This window comes from Oryzias latipes, chromosome 11 (genome assembly GCF_002234675.1).
Source record: "Oryzias latipes chromosome 11, ASM223467v1".
Taxonomy (NCBI): Eukaryota; Metazoa; Chordata; class Actinopteri; order Beloniformes; family Adrianichthyidae; genus Oryzias; species Oryzias latipes.
In genome coordinates, this window is record NC_019869.2 from 46,095 (window position 1) to 59,041 (window position 12,947).

General features: G+C 43.8%; 1 protein-coding gene across 2 annotated transcripts in view; it reads right to left on the reverse strand.

The window, feature by feature from the left end:
* The window catches only part of LOC101162652 (focal adhesion kinase 1), a 45,195-nt gene extending 35,865 nt beyond the window's left edge, over positions 1 to 9,330 (reverse strand). For both annotated transcript variants that reach the window (XM_023959841.1, XM_023959840.1), the window contains exon 1: positions 9,113 to 9,330. The gene's annotated coding sequence lies outside the window, so the exon portion shown is untranslated. The remainder of the gene's footprint in view (positions 1 to 9,112) is intronic.
* Between the last annotated feature and the right edge of the window lie 3,617 nt (positions 9,331 to 12,947).

Below are 12,947 nucleotides of genomic sequence, written 5' to 3' on the forward strand. Positions count from 1 at the left end.
CACAATTTTAAAATCACACTCAAAGTTCACAATTTTAAAATCACACGCAAACTTCACAATTTTAAGATCACGCACAAACTTCACAATTTTAAGATCACACACAAACTTCATAATTTTAAAATCACACACAAACTTCACAATTTTAAGATCACACACAAACTTTAGAATTTTAAAATCACACACAAACTTCATAATTTTAAAATTACACGCAAACTTCACAATTTTAAAATCACACACAAACTTCATAATTTTAAAATCACACGCAAACTTCACAATTTTAAAATCACACACAAACTTTAGAATTTTAAAATCACACACAAACTTTAGAATTTTAAAATCACACACAAACTTCATAATTTTAAAATTACACGCAAACTTCACAATTATAAATTCACACGCAAACTTCACAATTTTAAAATCACACACAAACTTCATAATTTTAAAATTACACGCAAACTTCACAATTCCAAATTCACACGCAAACTTTAGAATTTTAAAATCACACACAAACTTTAGAATTTTAAAATCACACACAAACTTCACAAAATTACGAGCGAATAAACATGTTCTAAAAAGGAAAGTAAGGAACTCCTTAAGGCCTGTTCACACCGGGACGAATTTTGCCGGCGATTTTCGCCGACGTTTAACGCCTCGTGACTAAACAAAGGGCACCAACGAGAGTGTGCACACCGACGCGAAAAAACGCCACGCGTTAAAGCGTCAAAAAAAAAAAACGCCTCGGGTTCGTTTTTTTTTTTTCGACACGTCGCGTCGAAATCTACTCGACCAATGAGAATGGCGCTTTTGCTCACGTGTCTGGAGCTTCTGAAGTTACAGTAAAACACAACTTGGGGGCGCTCAAACACAAAACTGCCTTGCTGAGCACACATACCAGCGAAGAAGATAGACGCCAAGTAGCGTCTACACTGCCGCGAAGCAATAATGACGGACATTCTAAAATATCCCCGAACCAAGCACCAGTTGGAGCTACTGGTGCTTGAAATATTCATGTTTTCTTTGTATTATTCTGACAAGGGCGTAAATACTTGCTCTCTTCTTCTGAGTGAAAAGCGACTTTAAGAAGCGTAAAGTTGCGCAGCGCCACCTTGTGTACAGGAGTATTTCTGTTTACACTAAGCGCCATCTAATGTCAGGGAATGAAATTGCATGTTCACTCCACTCATCGTCAGCGAAAATCGCCTGGGTGTGAACACAAAAAACGTGGCGAAAAACGCTGGCGAATAACGCCTGGCGAATATTCGTCCCGGTGTGTACGGGCCTTTAATGTGGTCCGGGGAGGGAGGGGGCTGTCAGTTGTCCTGCCTTAAATGTTTAGCTGCTTTCAAGCCCGGTCAATGCCCCGCCCCCAAGAGTCATTTACCCCACTGTGATTGGTTGGTTGGTCAGCTCCACGCACAACACTGAAAAAGTGTCATTCATACAGACTGGCGGGACGCACTAACATTAAACTTTCATAATAAGGCGGGGGACGCAAAATATCATCTTGCGGCGCAAATAGCCCGCGGGCCGCGAGTTTGAGACCCCTGGTCTAAGGGCAGGGATGTCTGTTTAGTTAGTTCAGTTTAGAATTCTCCCATTGAATTCTATGTTTTCATGATCCTGTTGATTTTATGTTTACTTTACAATAACCGGTACGAAGCCCCTCGAGACGACTGTTGCTGGGATTTTGGACTATAGAAATAAAAATGAATTGAATTGAATACATCAGGGCTTTTATTCTGTTATACAGGAGGCAGGCTTTCAAAATAAAAGAGTCCAGGAAAAAAGATGCATCTTTAACAAACAGATGAGAGCAAACAGGTAGACGGACAAGATGAGATTGTAACCCCCAACCCAACAGAAAAGCAGATTACTGGGCCACTAGATTAGCAGGTAAACCAAGATGACACACACACATTCACACACACAAACAGTCTCACACACAGTCACACACACACAAAGTCACACACACACACACAGTCACACACACAAACAGTCTCACACACAGTCACACACACACAAAGTCACACACACAAACAGTCACACACACACACACACATCCACACACACAAACAGTCTCACACACAGTCACACACACAAACAGTCACACATACACACACAAACAGTCACACACACACACACAGTCACACACACAAACAGTCTCACAAACAGTCTCACACACACACTCGCAAACAGACACACACTCTTATTAGGGCTGGTCTAAGCTAGGGATGTGCCAAAATATTGATATGGTGATAAATCGCGATACTTAGTCCTATGATTGATTCTCGATGCGTCTTCATCAAGTATTGACTTTTTATTTACGTTATATTAATCATCCTTTGGTGAGACAATTCTTCGGAGGGTCGATAGGGGGCGCTCGTTGTGAGATTGGCTGTTGCGGGCAGACGAAGAAGAACACACATTCAAACAAAGATGGCAGATGAGAAAAACAAGGAAAATAGCGAGAGCAGCAACTTAATAGACGCGCCGGCAGCATTGAAGCTGCATCAACGGGAGGTTTGTGAGAAAGCCGTGGTTGTTGGGCTGAAGCGGACACGGCCCGGCGTGGATACCTTTGTCCAGGTGAAGCTACCGCTGTCTTCTAGAGAGCAGAGGCAACAACAAACGGGGTTGCTGTTTAAATGTACAACTTAGTGGCTCCGTCCCTGCAGCGCGGTGGAGAACGAGGGATTTGGGTTTTAACTGAACGCATCTGAGCCACGCGTTGACATTCCCTCTCTGAAATACTGAAACAATGATTCCTGCACTGAACGCCCAGACCAGAGCTATGGTTGACATGGCAACAGCAGAAAGAGGGGCATCCCTGCCCTCAGACCCCCCCCTCTTCAAAAGGTAGATGAGCGGCGTCTTGACGCTAAAAGCCTGTGGTTCTCCAGAAACACATGAACATATAAACATGCATCACATGCGGCTTTACCCAAACGTGTTGTTCACAAACATGTTTACCTTTAGATGCTCTTTCAGTTCATGGATTTTATCCCTGGTCATTTATTTGGAAAGCAGTTTATGTCTTAAATAACTTAAAGGAAAGTTTCTAGCTACCTGATTTTTATTTTCTGGGAGAATTTTATTTTTGTTTCCACCACATTTACACTAAATGGTGTCATTTATTTAAAAAAACAGACACTAGAATTTGTTCCCAGAATGAATATCTGATTCACAGCTATTTGTCTGAATAATGCGATGGCTATGGGTTTGTTTTTCAAAAGTTAGTACCAATGTGCCTCACACCTATTTGACATTCATTGTTGATCCTGTTCACAGAAATTTAGTACTAAATAATAACATTGCTGTTCATGTTCACTATTATTTAAACCAAATTTTACAGACATTTCCAAATGAACATTGTCATTGTTTGTCAAAGACAGAGTATTACTGATTCCAGAAATGTTACACAAAAGTCTGTCATTCATTACACTAAAGGCCCGTTCACACCGGGACGAATTTCGCCGGCGATTTTCGCCGACGTTTAACGCCTCGTGACTAAACAAAGGGCACCAATGTGAGTGTGCACACCGACGCGAAAAAACACCACGCGTCAAAGCGTCAAAAAAAAAAAAACGCCTCGGGTTCGTTTTTTTTTTTTCCGACGCGTCGCGTCGAAATCTATTCGACCAATGAGAATGGCGCTTTTGCTCACGTGTCTGGAGCTTCTGAAGTTACAGTAAAACACAACTTGGGGGCGCTCAAACACAAAACTGCCTTGCTGAGCACACATACCAGCGAAGAAGATAGACGCCAAGTAGCGTCAACACTGCCGCGAAGAAATAATGACGGACATTCTAAAATATCCCTGAACCAAGTACCAGTTGGAGCTACTGGTGCTTGAAATATTCATGTTTTCTTTGTATGATTCTGACAAGCGCGTAAATACTTGCTCTCTTCTTCTGAGGGAAAAGCGACTTTAAGAAGCCTAAAGTTGCGCAGCGCCACCTTGTGTACAGGAGTATTTCTGTTTACATTAAGCGCCATCTAATGTCAGGGAAGGAAATTGCATGTTCACTCGGCTCATCGTCAGCGAAAATCGCCTGGGTGTGAACACAAAAAACGTGGCGAAAAACGCTGGCGAATAACGCCTGGCGAATATTCGTCCCGGTGTGTACGGGCCTTTAAGAGGACACAAGTTGTTCATTATTATTGTGTTTAAAAAAATAAATATTTGGGGAAATATAAAAAAAGCAGTTTTTCAAGTTCTTCTTTCTTAAAGTTTGATATAGGGTGAGTAGTTAGAGACGATAAATATCGCCACATGGTGATAGCATCGTTATCGTGAAGTACCCAGTGATTCCCAGCCCTGGTCTATGTTGTGTGGATGGATTCTTCCTGTGTGAATCCCTGATGGGGGTTAATGAGGTGCTGTTATAACAGCGCCCTCTAGTGGAATAGTGGCTTTGTGAGAACAAACACACAAATGTCTTTATATTTTCCAAGAAATTTTGACTTTCATGTAATCCTGTTTCTAAATATTAAAACATTTTTTAAATCGTGAATTAATAATGTCCTATTTATCAATTTCCCTCTGGTGTAATTTCCTCAAGTTCTGTCTTTCTGCGGCTGATCACAGCACTTTTATGTAAACGTTGTAAGAGACGTTTTTAAGATTCAATCAGGACCATCGTGGTTTCAGGCTGTAGTTACAGACTAAGAGGACGTTTCCTGGAGAAATATCAGTCTCTTACGACGGAGTATTAGGGCCACCAAAAAAAAAAAATTAGAGCGACCAAAAAAAAAAAAATTAAAATTACGAGATTTTATCTCGTAAATTTAGGAGATAAAAACTCGTAAATTTAGGAGAAAAAAACTTGTAATTTTAGGAGATTACAGTGGAAGTGAGCATGCAGAGCAACAGGTGAACGCCGTGCAGCCGCAGAGAAGACCGACTAAACTTTGTTGAACAGGTGAGCTGAATGTTTATTGATAACGTTCCAAATGTCTGGAAGGTCATTTGTTTGATTTACGATTCATTAAAGTTTTATTTATTGATGGTTGGTTTGCAGGATCTCTGCAGCCCGATGAAGCCGTCGTCGGTGTCCCTGCAGCTGTTCGCTTGAATCCTTTCTTCCTCCACCAAAGACCAGATCTCTACGTTTGTGTGACGCTTCCGTCACACAAAAGGAGGAGCACTTTTTTTGGCATTTTCAACGTTCCAAAGCTAATATAAAACACTATTTTCATTCCTCTTTATTGTTTTATGCTGAAACGGGACATTTCATCTGCAGGAGGGGGCATTTGTAACACTGTTTACTTCCGCATTGGTGTTGGGATGACAGGTTCATGACGTAATCAGACAAATGAACTTCAGAAAATGTGAATGAAAAGGAGAATAAAGGCTGCAGCGATTGTCTACACCCAAACGTGTCTCTGAGCTCCTTATTTTACATATTAAACTCCGCTTAAATAAAAAATAATCTGATTTTAAGTCGCCAAAAGGTTCAGAATCTCTTTGTTTTAAACCTATAATAATCCGGAAATGAAGCTTCACAAAAGGCTCCACATACTTCATCTTCAAGCTAGGTTCCGATAAACGAGAAACTTCGGTGTTTTTTCCTTAATCTACGACTTTTTTCTCGTAAATTTACGAGATTTTAAGTCGTAAATTTATGAGATAAAAAGTCGTAAATTTACGAGTTTTTATCTCCTAAATTTATGAGATAAAATCTCGTAATTTAACTTTTTTTTTTGGTGGCTCTAATACTCCGTCGTAGTCTCTCAATGGGTTCCATCTTTTTATAACTGAGCAGCAACAAACAAATGTATATATTCACCTGAGACTGAACAAAGTCCTCTGTTCTGCCATCTTTCCCACTCACCTGACAGACCTGGACACCAGGTAAGCCCGGTTCTAACAGAACCTGAGCAGTAAAGAAGCTGGTCGTTATGTCTCACAGCCAGCACGCTTTTCCTAAATCCATGGATCGTTTTTACTGCAAACCATAGGCATAAAAATATTTGCTACTGAGATCTCACTTTTATTTAACTTGAATTGTTATTTATTGGAAAACTATTTTAAGAACTAAAAACGTTTGTTTTGGAATAGAAATCTACAACAACAGGGATGATATTTAACTGTTTTTGCAGTGAGAGAAACACAAATGTATAAACATAATAGAAACATATATAACATAACTATGGACTGGTGGTGAATCCTGACAACGCTGATCTTTAAAGTTATCTTCCAGCTTTTTATGTTTTTAACCTTACGTTAAACCTAAATGCTGCACGAGACACGAGAAGCCGATCAACACCAAAGCCGAGCCTCCATGCGTCCTCATGCTGCAGACGAAACCCAGAACCACCGCTTTAGAGGAGGACTTCTCCGTCTTTCAGACTCCACAGAAAAATAAGAGGAAAAACACACCAACACCCCCACCCCCCAGTACAGGAAGAGGGTTAACACCCCCAGCTTATAGTACAGGAAGCTCTTTACAGACAGAGAAAGGATAAACAGGTTTTAGTGGCCGCGTTTCACCACAGCGGACATGACCTGAGCTCGTCTTTGAGTTCGGGTACCAGGAACAAGTCATCAACCAAGCCCCCCCCATCCTTTGTGCACGCGGCTCTGTGCACGGATCCATGGCTCACACACAGAAGCTCCCAAAGCATCACACCAAGACTGATCTGGGGTCAGCTGCCCAACGTGAAGGGCTGAAAGGATCCGTTTCTCTGCTATAGGAGGTCATGAAACCAAGTCCTTCAGAGATGACGGACAGCTGTCAAACATGAGTGGAGGGAAATCTGTCAGGAGAAAGTACTTCAGATCTGCTTTAGCGTAAACCTAAAGCCAGAACAAAATGAAAACACAACCAATGCTGCAAGTGTGATGTCTAACCAATCCCATTGGTGCATCGTCTCCAGCAATGTTTAGAAAATGTGTTGCAGTTTGGTAAAAACTGGCAGTCGTCGCTGTAACGCTCTTCTGACAGACTTGAACCTCCGTTATTTGATACTAACTGAGCTTCCTGCAGCTCTGGTCTGTGAGCAATCGCAGCGCTGTGGAGAACTTCGCCTTCCTCCAGAGGAAGAGGGCGTTTCCCTTCAGGCTCCTGAGGGACGCAGCATGCTTTAGGATGTACAATAAGTGCTGTGAAAATGAGTCTGCATGGAGGGGTGGGGGTCAACTTCCTCTATGCAGTCCAGAGGCAGACAGAATGGACGTCCAAACAGCTTCAAAGCTGCAGGATGATTCTGGGATGACATACGGATCACATGGGAACACAGAGCACAATACTTCAAAAATAAAGTCCCAATCACAGGTCCTAAAGAAAAAAGTCTGTTCCAAGACTTGAAAGTGTCCAAAAGCTGATCTGGTGCACATAGAGTCAGAACCGGAACCGCACAGAGACCATTCCTTCAGGATTTTTCTTCCTGAGGTAAATGAGCAAACATCAGAAGAAGACTTCTGCAGGAGGCGGGAAACATCTGTCCTGAACCCAGAAACCATCAACCATGACAGAAACGGCTAAAAGCCTAAAGTGGAGCTTTGCCTTTAAATGACCTCAGTGGCGGTGATGACACAACATTCAGGATCTGCTACTTAACATGAGTCACCATGCAGAGACGGCTGCCTTTGTGAGCAACAGCCTTCTCTCCTCATTCTGGTCTTCAGTCTGGATGAAGACCCTCCAGAAGACATGAGGACGACAGCAGCTTAGAGCTTCCTCACAAACGTAGAGACGACAGAACCGGACAGGAAGTGGTCTGCAGTGTAGAGGACGTCTGCAGGATCTGAGTGTCGTCAAGTGTTTCTATAAATACAGCCTCCTGCACTGCAATTTACACACACACACACGCACACCCACGCACACACGCACACACGCACACACACACACGCACACAGACCTTCCACAGGAAGAATGATGCTAGCAAAGATGAGCTGATGCACATCATGAAGCTCATTTATGGATTCCACTGATCTGTTATCACTTCCTGTTCATCCTTCCATCTTCCTCTGAGTTACGTAAACCAGTGAAACCACAAAATGCTGCATCTGCACAGACACACCTGATCAGGTCAAGAGCCATGAGGCAGACCGACTGCAGCAGATTCACCAGCAGATCCGCTTGGTCACAACATCCAGAATACCTTGATGGAAACTTAGAAAGCAGTGAAGCCGTGCAGAAGAACCCCCTGCCCCCCCCCAGAAGAACCCCCCGTCCCCTCGGTAGAACCACCGCCCCAATAAGAAGAACCCCCAGCCCCCCCAGAAGAACCCCCCGTCCCCTCGGTAGAACCACCGCCCCAATAAGAAGAACCCCCAGCCCCCCCAGAAGAACCCCCGTCCCCCCAGAAGAACCCCCCCCCGTCCCCTCGGTAGAACCACCGCCCCAATAAGAAGAACCCCCAGCCCCCCCAGAAGAACCCCCCGTCCCCTCGGTAGAACCACCGCCCCCATCAGAAGAACCTGGGGTTGCATGAGAACCTTCAGCATCTGCGCTGAAGGAACACATGACAGTAACATGCGTGAAGGTTTTCTTACAATTGTGTTTTTGATGGACAACAGATTCATCGTGTCTTTTCTATTGTGTTACATTTGATGGGTTTTTGTTTGCTGAGGTTCATATTATAATCTCTAATATTTCTACAGAGATTAACATTAAAATCTGGAAGAGGAAAACTGATCAACCAGTAGAAAGTGTGGGATTTATTGATGTGAGTTTCTTTAAACTCCCGCGAGACTTCATGCGAATTTCTGTAGAATCCAACATGAAAAACAGTCCGTAAACCATGAAAACAGACTGAAAGTCACTCAGACAGAAAAGAGGATTTGAAAACAAACGCGACTCCAACCGGTTCCGAGTTTAACCCTAGAATCATCCTTTCCACCTTAAATCCACGTGACTGTCGCGACGGGACGGTGGCCGGTGGGTCGGGACTCGGGTGGGTCACCTTAAGGACTGTTCCAAGTCCGTCCGAGGACAACCGTCCGAGCCCCCTCATTTACCCACAATTCTTTGAGTTTAAGGCGGCGAAAAGTTTGAGAAAAACTACATAAAGCATTTAGAATAAACGTAATAAGTCGGTCATGGACTAGAAAATACCACACAAACACACACACACACAAACTCGCAACTAAACCATAAAGCCTTACTTTTCCAGGTCTTTCCGCTGATGTTTTTGGTGATTCAGCAGCCGAAGCGGCGGGAACGAGGCGGACTATAATCCAAGGCTGGAGTGGAACCGCTGGCTGATCCGAACCGTCGGTGTCGGTCCGCTCCTGCTGTGTCCCGCGGCTCTCCTGTTCCTGCTTCCCCCCTCCACATCCAGCATTCCAACATGGCTGCTTCCGCGAGCCACGCGCGCGCGCTCCTGCTGAGAGGGAGGAAAAGCTTAGCCGCAGGCGCGGATGGATGGAGGAGTACACAACATTAAACCTTCAGAGACACGGCTTCCACGGGCAGCATGAGTGGAATGCATCACAATAGAATTCAGAAATAGAATATCAATAGAATATATGATGTTAAGGCATTTGATGCTTATTTTAAATGCAAACATTACAGAATCAAGCCTGGCCTCTAACTAGTTTCCCGGACCTGTTTGGTCAGTTGTTTCATGCCTTCATTGCAATTTTATAGTGACATGAATATTATAAAAACGAAAATAATCGGCTATGAATTAAAAACAAACTTCTCGGTGTCTCATTGCAGTCCTTATTGAGTCCTCTTCGGTCAAAGGCGACATCTAATGGCCACGGTTTGTTACTGCAAGATGGTTTTACGTTAAAGACTAAGGACTGTTTTTTAAACGATAAAATCTTTTCTGTGTCTAAAGTTCACTTAGTGGAGAGTTTGCTATGAAACGTAAGTGCACCAAAAATCCTGAAGCTGTCGGTTAAGAGGAAAATAAACAATAATATTTATTCTCGAGGCAGAAATATTTCTACATTATACCATTTCCACCCCATAAAATGTTCACTGTAACCTGGATTTGAACCATCACTGCTGCGGCCATAAAAGGATTTCCTCTGAACGACCACAGTGTGTTGCTAACGGTTCTACATTAGGAACTCTATCGGCTCTTGTAATAATGTCTTCTTCTTTGCCTTTGGGATTTTTCTTTCACTGGTTGCACACTTGTTGTCATCTTCTTCAGCACCAGAGTCATCCTCCACACCAGCATCCTATGCTGTCTGGAACACTCTGACTATCACTACTTTGCAGTCTCTGGTCTCCTTCGGGTTACACCGTCGACACAATATGTGGTCTATCTGTGCTTCTACCTTCACTCTATGTTCCTGCCTCTTCTCAAAGAACATATTCACTAGAGACATTTCCATCTTTGTTACTGAATCAACCGCCATCTGTCCTTCTACCTTCCTCTCCTGGATATTCAATTCAATTTTATTTGTCTAGCCCAAATTCACAACAGCAGTTGTCTCGATGGGCTTCGTATCGGTAATTGAAAAAGTGAAACATGAACTCAAAAGGATCATGAATACATGAATACATAGAGTACATAGAGTAGGAAAATACTAAAATGAACTAACAAACTGACTATGCTATACTGGCATCCCTGCCCTTAGACCCCCATTCTCTATAAGGAAAAACTCCCAAAAAAACGGATTCCGGAAAAAACGAAGAAACCTCAGGGGTGCCCACATGAAGGAGGGATCCTCCCCCAGGACGGACAGGCGATTTACCAGAAATCTTAGAGAAGAATTAACTTATCTAAATCTACAACTACATATATAAAGTCCAGCAGACGAGCTTCATCCAGCCGTGGTTGTGGGGACAGTCAAAGGCGCGAGTCGAGCCGGAGACAGGAACCACAGCCACGTGTAGGAGCAGGAGCAGAGACGAGGTAAACGGTCAGGAACTGGAGCACGGATGAACCAACTGGAGTCTGGAGGCACTCCCACTCCCCAGGAGGGGAGAGGAAAAGAGGGACAATACATGAATCACTGCACCAGACAGAGACATGGAAAACTAAATGATGAATAATGATCAAGAATAGAGGAGAGAGGAAGGGTAGAAGTAGATGAGAAAATACCGGCCGGTCCCTAGCAGCTGACTTAGAACTGGTGCAGACCAGGGGAATCCGACTGTCACCTCCTCATCACCTCTGTTTCCTGCACCAACATATCTGTTTAAATCTGCACCAATCACAACTCTCTCTCTTCTAGGGATGGTCTTCATCACTTCATCGAGGTCCAACCAGAATGTCTCCTCCAGCTCACATCCTCCCTGTGGGGCGTACCCACTAACAACATCAACCATCACACCTTCCATTTCTATCTTCAGACTCATCACTCTGACTCTTTTTACCTCCACAACACTCCTAACAAACTCCTCCTTAAGATCACTCCTCCTCCATCTCCACCATGATGGAACAAACTGAACCCTGCTCCTAAACCTCTGGCCTTGCTACCTTTCTAGCTGCTCTCCAGTACGTCTACCTTCCTCCTCTGCATCATGTCCACTAACTCTCTGCCTTTCCTGTCATTCAAAGTCTCTTCTCTCAGTCCAACACTCAGACGTTCCTCTTCTCTGTCTTCTACCAACAGTTTCCATCAGCAACCTGTCAGTGAACGGCCCCGATGGCGGTCGTTGTTAACTTGGGTCTCTTATGGATGTATTAGATTTGATTTACATATTTAGTTTGGCAAAGATTTGACGTTGGATGATGCCCTTCCTGACACAAGCCCCTGTATTTATCGGGGCTTGGAACGGCACCATGAGACCCCGGCTTGGGCCCCCTCTTGGCTCCATTAACAGGTGATGATATGTTTTCCCTTTATGTGCTACTTTTAAAAGGTTAAAAACGCTGGATAGACCCAGTAGCGGTTTTAGGCACGGGCCATACGGGCGATCGCCCGGGGCGGAAAAATGACGAAGGGGCGGCGCCAGCGGCTCAGCTCTTGTAAAATACTTTATGCACCACTATTGGTTTACTTATATCACAGAGTTTGTAACAGCCTGAAACCTGGCGGCGCCCCCGCCCCGCAGCTGCGCTCCCTGCTGTCTTTGAGAAGTAGACGCAAATGTGTGTGAGAAGGAGAAGGGAGGGGGCGCGGGGTGAAGAAGGAGAAGGGAGGGGGCGCGGGGTGAAGGGTGCAGGCTGAGGTGAGCACGGAGCACAAAACGCATGCGCAAACCTGGCTGGATCTTCTTCCAGGGGGGCAGCGGTCGCGGGCCGCGGCTCAGTGCTTGATGAAAAAATAAAAATAAAAATTGCGCCGCCATGTAGCGAATTAGCGACCCTGGGTGCAGCTGCACGCGCTCCTGCTGGAAATGTTTGACGAACGGGGGGGGGGGGGGGGGGGGGGGGCTGCGGGTATAAAAAAGGTATAAAAAAATCATGCTTTTTTGGTTATTTCAAATAAAAAATGGGAAAACAAAAAAAATTCTTCACTTAGATGACAGTTGGTTTAGTCGACAGACTTGATACCTATGTCAGGACATTTATGCTAAATGCAAAAACATCTGAAATATGGAGAAAAAAGGTCAAAGCTGGTGCCCAATTTAGAAAGAAAAGAGAAGAAGAGGAGAAAAGAGACAAAGAAAAGGGTATTATCGCATAGCTAGATGCACGTTTTCTAAATTCGAATGCTACCTGCCCTACAACAACAACGTTGCAGAGGAAAAATCTCTTGTTTGGTCTATCATGACCAAAACTGAAGTAGGCCCAAATATTGCAAATAACGTCCTTTTTAAGATATTTATTCTTAAAAATTTGCTCTGCCTTAACTTGTAACATTAGTTATGATTCGTGTGTCTGTCTGCTCTGCTGTAACACAAAGTTTTTGTTGTGTTTTATTGTTGTATATTAGTTCATAATGTTAAATAAGCTGTGATGGTAGCATGCTGCTGCTGCTGCTGCTGCTGCTGCTAATGATGCTGCTGCTGATGCTAATGATGCTGCTGCTGTTAGCTTTTCAAAACTCCAGTTGATCAAGTCATACCTGAGATCACCAATGTCTCAGGAGC